The sequence below is a fragment of the Mustela nivalis genome (assembly GCF_964662115.1).
Source record: "Mustela nivalis genome assembly, chromosome: 6".
NCBI lineage: Eukaryota > Metazoa > Chordata > Mammalia > Carnivora > Mustelidae > Mustela > Mustela nivalis.
The window spans coordinates 139,224,752-139,239,395 of record NC_139025.1 but is presented as its reverse complement, the minus strand read 5'-3'; positions in this window follow the sequence as shown (position 1 = coordinate 139,239,395).

The following is a 14,644-nucleotide window of genomic DNA, read 5'->3' as shown; positions in this document are numbered from 1 at the left end:
ATGAAGTTATGAGACGCTATAAAATGACTAAGAATCGTAGCCTCAGAGACCACAATCATACAAATATGACCAGACTTTGTAATTCTGGGGAGAATTACTAGACTATCATTCTAAGACTAGCTTACCAACTTCTGGCAAGTCTTAGAGTGAAAATAAAATCTCAGGGCATCATCCAGAATTAAGGTCAAACCAAAAATGGACTAGGCCTAGATCATAATAGACCATAATTGGATCATGATAATTGTCCAATGTCCTAACTGACCAACAGAAAGCTTAAATTCTGTAAGAAGTTTACATCATCCAAGGCCTACAAAATAGTTCATAAGCAATTCCTAGCATTTAATCAAAAATTACTAAGCATGACAGGAACAACTGACCAAAACAGACAATAAAAACAGACTTATAAATGATAGGGTGATTATACTCATCAGACAACATGATTAAAAAAAGAAGGAGAAGAAAAGAAAAGAAAAAAGAAACTATAATGAATATATTAAGAAAATGAAGAAACAGATGCAGAATTTTATCAGGCAACTGAAATCTATTAAAAAGAATCCAAAAGAAATTTCAGAACTGAGAAAATGATTTCTTGAAATTAAGAGCTCAGAAGGTGAGTTTAACAGCAGAACAGAAAACTAGTGAATTGGAAAACAAATCAGTAGATAAATTAGATTGAAGAACAGAGGACGTGAAAGTGGGATATTTAAAAAATAGTATTAAAAAAATGTATGGGACATAGTAAAAAATTCTAATGTACATGTAATTAGAGAAACCAAGAAAACGGAGGATAATGAAGTAGGATTTAAATAGATAACAGCTAAGAAAATTCTAAAATAGACATAAGAGATCAAGTCATAGATTCAAGAAACTTCATAAAACAAAGGGGGATGAATTCAAAGACAACCAAACCTAGGAACTTTATTGTAAGAGCTCTCAAACCAAAGACAAAGGGAAAATCTCAAAAGCAGCCTGATTACATGTTTCTATCAAGAAAACAAAACAAAAACAAAAACAAAAAACAAAACTACAGATATCATCAAACAGAAAGATCAGACTTCAGAATTTTCTTTAATAACATGAAAAACAAAATTAGACAACCCCATGTTTTCAGGTGTTTGGTAATTCCAAATTATTTCTTTAGGCCTATTATGGCTTTTGAGTTTGTATTTGTGTGTGTCTGTGCGCGCATGTTTTCACATTTGGGATATGGTCCAAGGAGAAGTTAGAATATCTAAAAGTCTCACCTCAGAATCCATAATGAATACAAACACAAACAGATATTGTTACCAGCCATAAAAGTACAATAAGACAAAGAAATAAATTTGAAAAATTTGAAAAAAGTTAAAAGATTGAGATTTACTCTCCTTATTTAGAGGTTTTTGATTATATATATATACTCTTTTATATATATATCTTGTTTTGATTATATGTATATTTTTATATATAAATCTCTTATGTGTATAAATCTTATATTTGGAAAATCATGCATATATAAATAATAAATATTATCTATAAATCTAATACCAAATTATTAGACAATCTACTGGCAAAATATTAGAACAATTATAGTGGGTAAGATCAGTATGCAATTGATATAGAATATACAAACCGATATATAAACTGATCAAATAACAACAAAATTTTTGTGAGGCTTGACAAACTGATACTTAAATTGATATGAAAAAACAAAGTCCAAATATCACTAATATAATTTTACAGAAGAAATACAATGTGTAGGAATCCGATAGCCCAATCTTAATTGACACCACAAAATATGATGATTAAAGTATGTGCCATCAATGAATTAAATATGGAAAAAATAGACAGTATTAAAACAAATCCATACGCACATTAAAATTTGATATGTGATTGAAATTAAAGTAAGAAGGCAGAATGATAGCCTCCAGTTTCTAGAAAAAACCACTGTGAGAGGATCAGTTGGCCAGGAGACAGACTCTTGATTTCAGCACAGGTCATGATATCAGGGTCTTGAGATGAAGCCCTGTGTTGGGTTCCTCACTCAGTGGGGCACCTGTTTGAGAGTCACTCTCTTCCTCTCCCTCTAACCCTCCCCCAACCTGTGCACCCTCTCTCTAAAATAAATAAATCTTTGTATCAAAAATTTAAAAAAAAATAAAAGTTTAAAACTTTTTACAAATGTGGTGGGAAAATAACCAAAAAATATGGAGACATGCATGTGTATATAACACACATATGCACCAGCATACACTCATATTTAAACAAATCACTTTATTCACAAGAAGGCAAACAAAACAAAACAAAATAAACAAGCAAACAACAAAAATAACAAAACAATTCTTCAAAACCAAACATGTAGGAAAGGCAGAAATCCAAAAAGGCAAATAACTTCTGAATTTAGTTCTTCTGATGCAAGGTTGATGAATCATAGCTGTCATCTCCACACCTATATGCATGGACAACAGGAGAATAAGCCCAGGTTTTCCCAAATATTGGCCATCAATTACAAAATGTCTGCATAAATGTGGGATTCCTGAGACCTATCCCTTTAGTTTTTGGGTGAACAAGGGGAAAAAGTCATAAAGCAAAGAGGAGAGCAAGAAATGGGAGGAAAATAAAGCTTCTATAATTATTCTAAGTCTTTAAGGGAATATGCACGTTTTATTTCTCCTAGGTAAATACCTAGTAGTGGAGGGGCACCTGGGTGGTTCAGCGGGTTAAAGCCTCTGCCTTCAGCTTGGGTCATGATCCCAGGCTCCTGGGATCGAGCCTTGCATCAGTCTGTCTGCTCAGCAGGAAGCCTGCTTCCCCCTCTCTCTGTCTCTGCCTGCCTCTCTGCCCACTTGAGATCTCTGTCTATCAAATAAATACATAAAATCTTAAAAAAAAATACCTAATAGTGGAGTCATTAGGTAAGGGCATGTTTAAGTTTGAACTACCAAAACTTTTTTTCCCCTTCGTTTTTAGCTTTATTTTTTAATTAAAAAAAATTATTGTGTTATGTTAATCACCATAACGATACCGTTAGTGTTTTTTTATTTAAGATTTTATTTATTTATTTGACAGAGAGAGATCACAAGTAGACGGAGAGGCAGGCAGAGAGAGAGAGATAAAGGGAAGCAGGCTCCCTGCTGAGCAGAGAGTCCGATGCGGGACTCGAGCCCAGGACCCTGAGATCATGACTTGAGCCAAAGGCGGCCGCTTAACCCACTGAGCCACCCAGGCACCCCGAGATATCGTTAGTTTTTGATGTAGTGTTCCATGTTTCATTGTTTGCATATTACGCCCAGTGCTCCACGCAATCCATGCCCTCCTTAATATCCATCACTGGGTTCACCATTCCCCCATTACTATCAAAACTTTTTTAAAGTAGTAGTGTTTTCTATTCTCAACAGAACTTCATGAAAGTTACAGTTCTGTGAAATCTTATCAATAGTTTGAGTTTAAGTCTTTCATCATTCCAGGGGTTGAATTAAGAGTATCTTGTGGTTAGTTTGTATCTCCCTGATTCCTAAAGATATTAAGCCCATTTTCACATGCCTTTCAGTCTTTGTCTTCTTCTTAAGCCTTTTGGCCATTTTTAATTGGGTTATTTGTCTTTATTATTGAGTTGTAAGTGTTATTTATCTATTCCAGATACAAATCCTTTGTCAAATGTGCAGTGGTGAATAATTTCTCCTGGCCAATTCATGTTCTTAGTAATGCCTTTTGATAAGGAAAAATGTTCTAAGGTTGATAAAGTCCAATTTACCAATTAAAATAAATTATTGTGAGTGCCTAAGGGTGTCTTAAGAAAGTTTTGTTCACATTGAAGTGGTAAAGATATTGTCCTGTGTTTTCATCTAGAAACTTTGTAGTCCTAAGTTTTACCTTTCAGTGTCTGACCCATCCCAAATTAACATATACCAATGCTATAAGAAATGAGTTGAGGTTGATTTCTTTTTTATATAAATATCTAGTTGTTATAGCAACACATGTTCAAAGGTTTTACTTTGCTGATCTTCATCAGCCACATTATCATTGTTGCAAAAATATTTTGCTCATATCAGTGTGGTTCTATCTCTGAACTGTGGAATCTGTTCCACTGATCTATTTGTCTATCTTAATGCCAATACTAACCTGCTTCAATTAATATAGTTTTAGATAAGTCTTGAAAATCAGTATTGTAAGTCCTGAACATTCTTCTTTTTGGGGGTTATTTGGACTATTATTGTTTCTTGTATATTAACATAATTTTTTTTTTCATTTTTTAAAGGTTAATTTATTTGAGGGAGAGAATGAGAGGGGGGAGGGGGCAAAGGAAGAGGGAGAGAATCTGAAGTGGGGTCCCCACTGAGTGCAGAGCCCCACGTGGGGCTAGATCTCACGACCCTAAGATCATGACCGGAACTAAAATCGAGTCAGATGCTTAGCCAACTGAGCCACCCAAGCACCTCTCCATATTTATCAATTTCTACAGAAAAGTTTGCTGAAATTTTGATTAGGAGCATATTGAATCTCTAGATCCATTATAGGGAAAAGATTGTTAAAATGGCCATTCAAAATTATGGATTTGTCTGTTCTTCCCTTCAGCTCTGTCCCTTAAGTTCTTTGCATTTTGAATCTTTAAAATTGAATGTTTATGTACAATTCCATTTCACTTCTTCTACTGGTTTCTACCTATATCAATGTGGGTTTCTTTTTTTTTTTATTTGTTTATTTGCTTCCTTTTTTTGCAGTTACTCAGGGGATTACAGTTGTATCATTAACTTATCTTATTCCACACAGGATTAATGTTACATCCCTTCATATATAATATGAGACTCTCCTAACATACTTTCATTTACCACCTTCTGTCTTTTGTGCTATTTTTGTTCCATAATTTTTCTTTACATAGGTTACAAACACCATAATACTCGATAATCATTTTCACTTGAAATAGCAAAATGCCTCTTAAATAAATTAACAAAAAGAGTTTTTTAATATCTTTACCCACATATTAACAATTTCTCACACTCTTCATTTTTCATGTAGATATGAACTTATACTTGACATTATTTGGAACTTCCTTCAGCATTCTTTATAGCGCAAGCCTACTGGTGATAAAGTCTCAGTTTTTATGTCTCAAAATATCTTTCCTTCATATTTTTGTATTATAGGTTGACCATTCCCACTCACTCCCGCAACATTAAGGAATCATTACTTTAGAGACTCCATTATGTTTTAAATGAAGTCTTTAGAATTTTTATTGACTTTCCCATATATTAATCTCTTCCATACCCCCTTACTCCCCACTCCCAGACTGCTTTTAAAATTTTCTCTTTATTTGTAGTTAAGGCAACTTGACTATATTTTAGCTACAAATTGTTTCTTGGAGTCTGTACTTCTTGGTGTTTGTTGATTTTCTTGGATTTGTAGGTGGACATTCTCTTTTAAATCAAGTTTGGTGGGAAAATATGCTCCTATCTCTTCAAATATTATTTCTGACCCAATTTACCTTCTCTTCCTCCAAGTCACCAGTATATCCTCTGATATATTTTCAGCATTTGTTTCTCTCTTTACTATACTTTGTATGGTTTTTGCTGTTCTTTATTCAAATTAATTGGTTTTTGATCTATAGTAGCCAATCTCTCTGTTGATTCCATCTAAAAATGGATATTGTATATATCAGTTATATTTCTGTTTGGTTCTTTTTTATGGATTCATTTTTTCTGACATTACTCCCCATATGCTCATTCATTGTATTTTCCCTTAAATTTCAAGCATATTGTAATTGTCCTAAAGCCTTTGCCTACTAATGCCAACCTATGTCTTGTATTTGAGCCTATTTCCACTCACCTGACTTTTCTTTTGGTTTTGGGTCACATTTTCTTGTCTCTTCTCATGTCTAGTAATTTTTCTTTGTATACTGGACATTGTGTATGTGAAGACATTGAGATTCTGGATTTGACATCTTCTAAAAGAATATTGAGTTTAATTCTGGCAGAGAGGCAGTTTTCTTCAAAGATAAGCTTTTGCTTGATCCAGTCATGGTTTCTTTTTAGGCCTTCTTGGTAGGATCCAGAGAAACCGTTTTCCTAGGCAACGTGTAACCATACTCAAAGGCAGGTTTTGTGGTGGTGACATCTCAGCTAATGACCTGGCTGAGATGTCCAGCTATTCAGAAACTTAACATCTCTCAATACTGTGGGGTGATCTCTAAAATCTTGGCTCAGCTTTTCTCCACCATGGTTCAAGAAATAGCAGCTCAGTATTTGGACAAAACTTGAAGGAGTCCTCATGAAGATTTATGAAATCCCTTCTCTGAGAATATCTCTGCTCTGGTACCACACTCTTTACATTCCAGCCTTGTAGCAGCCCTCAACTCTGATCTTGGTTAATTCTACCCAGAAAAAACTTCTAACTCTGTTTCAGTTCCAATTCCCTGTGTGGTAGTTTGGAACATGCCCCAGGCAGAAATCCAGAGTCAATGTGGTGTTTCCTTGAGTGATTTCATTCTTTCAAGGAGTCAAGTCCTGCATTGCTGCTTGTTCAGTATCTGAACAATTTGCTTTATATATTTCATCTAGTTCTATAACGGCTTATGGTGGAAGCATAAGTCTTTTAACTGTCCCTCCATCAAAGCCAGAATAAGAAGTTTAATGTTTTTGCCTTTTCTACATTTACAGTTTATATTCATCTCTCACTGTTGTCCTTCCCATTATATCTGCTTTTCCTTGAACACCTTTTAATTTACTCTTTAAATCTGAGATGGATGTTATATTTTTCTTTTGTTTCTTTTCTGAGTTCTATCAACTCCTATTTCATAGCTTCCCGTTTTTCATCTTTTCTATTCTGTGCCTCATACCCCTTCATATGTGCAGTGGCTCTTTTAATGATATTTAACTCACAATAGAGTGTTTTGTTGCAAAGTTCCTCATTTCATGACTTTTTTTCAGTATCTTCATCTGCCAAGGTTTTTGGTATTAATTTATGTTTTCTTCTTATAACAATATTGCACAGGTATTGACTTCTTATTTGTTATTGTAATTAATAGTATTGAATTTCCCCCCGATTCACAATAGCAAGAAATTCCATGTGGAGAGACACTTTTCTCTCTTCCAGGGAAAGGAAGCATAAGTATTGTCATTATTTAGAAGTCAAAATTTCCATATTCTGAGGCTATAGTAAATAACAGGGCTTTTCCCCCCTCTTTTGTTTTTCTTATTCTGTTTTTAAAAGATTTTACTTATTTATTTGAGAGAGTATGCAAGAGCATGATCTAGGTGACAGGCAGAGGGAGAAGCAGACTCTCCATTGGGCAGGGACCCCAACATAGGGCTTGATCCCAGGACTCCAGGATCATGACCTGAGCCAAAGGCAGTTGCCCAACCAACTCAGCCACCCAGAGGCCCCTGTTTTTCTTATTGTTAAAGGCTATTTTGTTTCAGTAAGTTCTTTATTTTGGACTAGTACCTTCATTATCCAATAAAGGTAAAACCCTAAAGAGACACCACTTATACACTATGTCTCCTTTTCCATGAAAAGGGACCTTACCAGAAGCTCCTTTTCCCTTTGACTTTCCATGGCTCTGATTCACTTGATCTAAAACCTTTTCACAACATTTGCCCAATCATGATGAGACCATCCAAAAGGAAATTTTTAATTTTTGTAGTGAAGTACTCACATCAAAGATTTTTAAATATTGGCAATTTTTATATGACATTCCCAACCAAATCCATTAGCTTAGTGTTCAGTAAAGTTTTGATTGTTCGAAGTAGTATCAAATCTTAGACATTTTTTTCTGTAGAAGAATATGAGCACATTGCACTGAACAGTATTAAGATACTTCCAGACTTCCTTCAAGTGAAGAACAGTGAGTAGAAATAAGAAAATGACATGGAGTGTTATATAGCACAAGTACGTGGAGAGATTTTTCTAACAATGTGTTCTTGCTCCCTATCTCCACTACCATGAAGGAAATATAATTTGAGGTGATTGAAGAAGTTGACATGTATGTTTTGAGATAAATAAAGCAGGGGTGGGGTAGCAAGGAAGGAATGAAGGAAGAATAAGAGGGAAGAAGGGAGGAAGGAAGGAAAGGGAGGAGAGAGGTGGAAGGAAAGGAGAGGGGAGGGAACAGAAAAAGGAGGAAGGAAGGAAAATACTCCTGGATATTTCTGGAAAATTCTCAACCACTGGCATTATCATGAAAACAAACACCAAAATAGAAAGAATGGCAATTTAAATTTTTTTTTTAAATTCAACTTAACAGATAGTGTATTATTAGTTTCAGGGGTAGAATTTGGTGACTCATCAGTTGTATAAACATCTAGTGCTCATTACATCAAGTTCCCTCCTTAATGTCCATCACCCAGTTACTCCATCCTCCTACTCACCTCCCTTCCAGGAACCCTCAGTTTGTTTCCTAGAGTTAAGAGTTTCTTATGGTTTGCCTCTGTTTAAGTAACCCCAGAAACACACGGGGGGAGTTGGACATACATCAGTAGTTAGGGACCAGTCAGAGTCAGAGGAGAAACTGGATGATACTAGAGAGCAGGAGAGGTCTTGTGGGGCAGGGCAGTGGGTGGGGGCAGCTGATACACCAGAGGAGACAGAAAGGGAACCTGGAAATGCAGACAATACTCACCTGACATAAAACTACATGTTCTTCTCCTTTTCCAGAAAACCAATGCCTGACCTCCCTTAGCTCAACTTGTCTTTGAACTAAAGGGAGTTACGTGCTCTAATGAGGGAGGCATGCTTAGCTTTTGGAAGAGTTCACAACCAACTGCTAGGGAAGTGGTGTTAATGCTTGATTATGAGGCACACAAGCAAACTGAGGGGGTCCAATGCAGAAGTGCAGCTTTGTAAAGGCCTTTGACATTCAGATATACACAGACTAGATGCACTAACTGGAGATAAATTAGGGTTAAAAAAAAAAAGTCTCAGAGGTTTTGAAGTCCATGCCCAGGAAGAAAAGTTAGATGATCCTCCATGATCCACGAGGGCAGAACTAGCATTTCCAAAGGCGGCAGGCTTGGCTTTGACATAAGGATGGCCCTTCCAACAGGTGAAGGTGAACCAGCATAAATAAAACAGATATTCACAGGTAAAATGGCCATCTGGTGGGAATGTTGGAGAAGAAATTGAAACATGGAAGAAAAGTTAGATTCCAAGGCATATCTCACTCCTCCTGGGATCCCACGACTTCATGTTGGAGGCAAAAACACCACGGTGAGTGAAACGGGCTTGTTCCAGCTTCTCCCACTCAACCTGGGACCTGGAGAAATGTCCTTAAGTACTTTCAGCCTAGTTTCCTCCACTGTGGATGGAACAATGATAGCCCTATCTCATAGGTTGTGAGCTTCTTTAACGAGATGATAAATGTCCCATGTTTATCCGGAGCACAGTCAGACCCTAATGGCATTTGCTGCTGCTATTATTGAGAATGAATGTGACACTGGGACACAGCACAGTTCATCTACTTTGCGGATTCAGACAAGGGAAGATTCAGCAGATATTCCAACAGGCCCTTGGGTGTGTGGACACAGCAAGGTCAAGGACAGAGAACAGAAAATCGTCAACAATGATACCACATGGCATGTGGTCTAGAAGAGGGGAAAATGTGTTGGTCAATGATCAGTTGATCATTGAGAGGAACAACTGCCAAGCCTGCCCCCCTAAGAGGTAACTATTTGCAAGAGGAATTAAATAGAAAAAGTGCCATCTTAAAAATAAGTATACAAAATATGATCCAGGAAGAAAACTTTCCTCATTGGCAGTCTTACGAAGAGAAGTCATGTGTTGGAATTCATGGAGAAGGAAAGAAGCAGAATGATGAACTTTTCCCTGGTATCATGACATGTCAGAAATGCAAAATACACTGAAACTTGGAACTAGAGGCAGTGAGGACGTGATTTGGACCAGCACAAATGTATTTTAGACTTCTTTCTGCCACTGGGTATCATTATTTCTCAAGAAAATTACCAGGAAGACACAGACTGCCTTAGATAACCCCTTGGAGTGTTCATTCATCTACTACAATGTAAAACGGTGCAACTGGACGGCCTCCTTGATCACTTAAACCTATAAACCACAGCATATCACCCTTAAGTTTCCGATTCTGCAGGAATCTCATTTTGCATGGAACAGCTTCTAAAATCCCAGCAAAGAAAGTATGTTTCTTTCTGTCTCTGACATGAACGGTTGGCACTATCCTGGATACAGCAGGGGCAAAATATGTGTGAAATTGAATCATTCCAGTATAGGGAGTTAGATTATAGGAATATACCAAGAGGATTAAAAAGGAGTTGGATGCTGAGTAAAGAGCCTTCAATACTTCTCCCAAAATCTTGTCAATTGCCTGTAATTAAACATAAAATAATTTTTGTTTTATTTACATTTTCTCTTTTCAAATGCATAATAGATTCTATAACTTTGGCTGAACTGTCAAACCTGCTTCAAATTTAATTATAATATAAATAAAAATGCCAGAAAGAGGAGCTTTTACTTAAAAAAAAAAATCTAGTATGACTTCATTCCTGGCTTCTGTTGTCATTTGTGACGTTCAAAGCTGTGACTGTTGAAGAAACGTGCTGTGTCATGATCCTCTCTGGCCTCTTTAATTACTGGGATCACACCAATAATGAGGGCTGGTGGACCCCAAAATGAGACTCACCAGAGAGGGAAAGGAAATCATTGATTTAATTCTGCTGGAAGCATTAGGTGAGGCATTTTTGGTATTAGAAGTGTCTTTACCGCTTGGGCTGTGGTGGGTGCTATCCTGGGAGTGACGGGATTTGTATGTGAATGCCTGTTCCACCCTTTAGCAGCTCTGTGTTAATGTGAAAGCCAGTTAACCTCAGTGAACCTATAATAATTAAACTGCAAAATCAGAATAATAATTCAGACTTCACAAAGTTGTTATGAATATTAAATGGGGATTTATACCAAAATGCTTGAATAATTATAAATCAGCTTATAAAATTAAAGTAACAGTATTATTTTGCATAAATTAATTTTGTTACTTTGCATAATAAACAACGCAAAGAAGCACAGCGCCCTGCCTTCATTTCAAACTTTGGTTAGGAAGTTTATTTTATTCTTGATTCCAGAGATGCCGCATACACCTCATTTGAACTTTCTGGAAGGGACTTCTGTTGATTTCATTTGAGTCTCAACTTTAGGGATATGCTATTGAGAGGGTCACTTGTGGGGGTGGGACTAGGTAATCCATAAGGCCCTTTCCAGCACTGATTCCTGTGATCCAAAACCAAAAATGACCTTAACTATAAAATGTCATTTCTCCCTTTGCTTTTTTTCAGTCCTGCCCTTAGATCACCCCTGGCTTGATTTTCCTGCAAGCCCAGAGGAAGGGAAGGTCATGGGAAGAGAAACAAGCCTGGCAGAAGCAGGACACCAACTGGATCCAAGAACCTTGCTCCTTGTCGCTACCCTCAGTCCATTCCCTGGGTCTCTCCATGTGTTCTGCATGTAAGAGCGCCAAAAACTTTAGTCGATGCAAATATACAGTATTGAGCTAGCAGGACTGTTCAGAAGGAGGGGCATCTGTGGAAAAGGGGGGGGCAGTATGCGTCAAGGTACGTTCATAGAAATAAAATGTAGACAAAGGTACCAGCTAAAAGAAACACAACGCTGCAGAATTATGATATGCTTTATTTCAAGTGCAGGAGAGGAGAGTGCTGAGAACCCAGTGGGATCATGATTAGGTAGCCTTAAGTTTGCTCTGTGGTCAGATGCTATTAGCCTCGCCATCTCACAATAGAAAAGGGGGGAACTATGGGGTTACTGGGTGGCTCAGTCAGTGAAGCATCTGCCTTCAGCTCAAGTCATGATCCCAGGGTCCTGGGATCGAGCCCTGCAAAGGACTCCCTGCTCTGTGGGGAGCCCGCTTCTCCAGTTCCCTCTGCTGCTCCTCTGCCCCACCCAACCCCAGCTTGTGCTCTCTGGCTCTCTCTTTCTCTGTCAAATAAATAAATAAAATAATTTTTTTAAAAAGAGAGGATAACCTACATGAAATTAAAGCAGCAGCACAGAACAGCATAAAGCTGGTCTTTCCTAGTACATAGAGTTTTTCCTGGTTTGAAATTTTCACATCAATAAAGAACAGATATTGTATCTATTCCTACATGGGCAGGTATTCCTATAGGATTAATTATTAGAAGCAAATTGCCAGATCCAAGGTCAAGTACATTTAGAATCTGAATAGAGTGTTATTCTGTCCCAGTCAATGGGCCAAATCAGATTTCCATAGGCCACAGGAGACTGCCCATTCTCCACATCCTCACCAGCCCTATACCTTGTTTTAAAATATTTTGCTGGTATAACAAGCAGTATCACTTAAGTTGCATTTGTGCGATTGATAGCAGAGGTGAATATATATATATATATTTTGCACGTTTCTTGGCCATTCTTATTTTCTCAGCTTGCCCATGGTATTTGCTCCTTTTCTCATGCAGCTGTTTGTCTTTTTCTCGTTAATATATAGGAATTCTTTACTCTGAATGTGAATCTTTGTTTGTAATTTTTGGTGCTGATAAAAATATCTCAGCCATCAGTTTATCTCTCATCAATGAGGTTTTTTTCATCATATAAATGTTTTTGAGTTTTCGTGGTGGTAAAATCATTTTATCTTTTTCTCTATACAATTTCATTTTTATTTTTTTCTTAGGAAAGCTTTTCCTACTCGAAACTGTTTCAAGAAAAATCATTTTTTTTCCTCCTTCTAGGATTGCTACTGCTGTTTGCTTGTTTATTTATTTTTTTTTAAAGATTGTATTTGAAAATGAGCTAGATTATGTTTTCATATGGTGTGGGGTATTTTTTGTCAGATGGATAACGAATTGTCCCCAAAATATTTATATAAATTCAGGATTTTTCCTCCTAAGGCACAAATGCACAAATTCTTCTTGTACATCGAATTCCCGAAGACATATGGGTTTATCAGCCCTCTTGCGAGCCCTGGATAAATTTGAAAGGGCACAGAAATTCGGTGGAATAAAAACGGCATGTAGCAATTACTTTATTCTACCATATTATTAAAACAACAATAATATCTACTTCATCTCCTGGAATTTTCTGTTTCCTCTAAGTCAATGAAATGTCCTTTAAATAACTTCGACCAGCCGTAGAGAAGGCAGATTTCCTGGAGACAATTCAGCTGTGGCGTCCCAACCACCTAAGCCCCCCGATGGAGTCAGCATAGGAGAAACAGGTCCACAGGTAACTGAAAGGCTGTTGAGATATTTGTGTGGGGTTCAGTAAGGTCAGAAAGCTGCTTCTCACTCAAGCAGCCCGGAGCCAGGCAACTCATCTGAAGGTGCACGCCCCCCTTTTCCTTCTGGGTCTGCAGGTGCTGGCTGAAGCGGGCTCTTACAAGAGCGTGCTGAGGCTCTCCTGATAATACAGTTTTTCCAAGTGGGAACATTCCCAGCCAAAACTTTCAGATTCAGCTCTTCTAAACAGAGAACTGAGCCAACCGGGTTGCAGCCTCCTATATGATCCGAGGTACTGGGCTCTTTGACAGACGCAGAACAATGTGCCCTGGGAAAAAGACCCCTTGGGAAAGCAAAGCCCAGCCTCCAGCCCGGGCTTGCGCAGCCAAGGGGTTGCGGGAAAGGAGAGGGTGAATATTCTTCTTGACTTACCACCTACTGAATTAGGCTCAGAGAGGGGCCAGGATTAGCAAGTACTGTATGGCCAACACAGGTCTTTTTATGCTGCAAGATAAACACACACTCTTTCAGGTTATAGCACGTTAGGATCTCCTCCCTGTGTAGGGAACTCACCCGGTGAGGATCTGCCACTTCCTGGTGACTCAGGGGACCACAACAGCATACTTGGACTGAGGACAGTCTCCTTGAGCCAGAGGTGAGCGGGACCCTGTGCAGGGAGGAAACGGAGCTGAGGCTGAGCTTTCCCTGTTCAGCTGCAATAGGCATCACCTTGTGTCAGAGAAGACAGCAGAGCCCATTTGACAGGCGACAACCATCCTCCTCCTGCATTCAGACTAGTTCGGCTGGAAGACACCAACGTTGTGTGGATGCGTGTCAATCAGTGTATATCTTGAGTATGAAAAATGCAAAAATATCCCCTTTGATGGCTTTGACTTTCCTTTCCTTCCACACCCAAGCACTCACCTCCCCACCTCCACTCCGTGACGGTGGTGTTCCATCCATACCCCTCTAACTGAGTTCCCAGGCCACACTGTCCAGCACAAAAGCCACATGAGGCTATTGAAACTTACATTCAAAGGAATTAAAATTAAATAGAATTAAAAACTCTATTCCTCTGGCCACATTTCAAATACTCAACAGTTTGTGTCCACCATAACAGAGAGCACAGATTTAGAACATTTCCACGATTACAGAAGTTCTATGAATCTCACATAGTCCTTGCATACCCTCACAAGTCCTTGCATACCCGTCTTTCTATGTTTTCTTCTCTGCTCTGCCTTCAAAGAGGATGGGACCCACTAAGGAAACAGACAAAAGCCAGTATTCTTGCAAATGAATCAGCGGTCCCAGTTGGTGATAGGATATGAGGGAAGGTGCTGGGGGCTTGGAGAGAGGGCAGTGTGTGGTCCAAGACCTTCCGGGAGCGCCACAGACTTCACTTCAAGCCATCACTTTGAGAAGTGAAGTTTCAGTGGAGAAATGAAGAATCCATGGACGTGAGTGTGTAC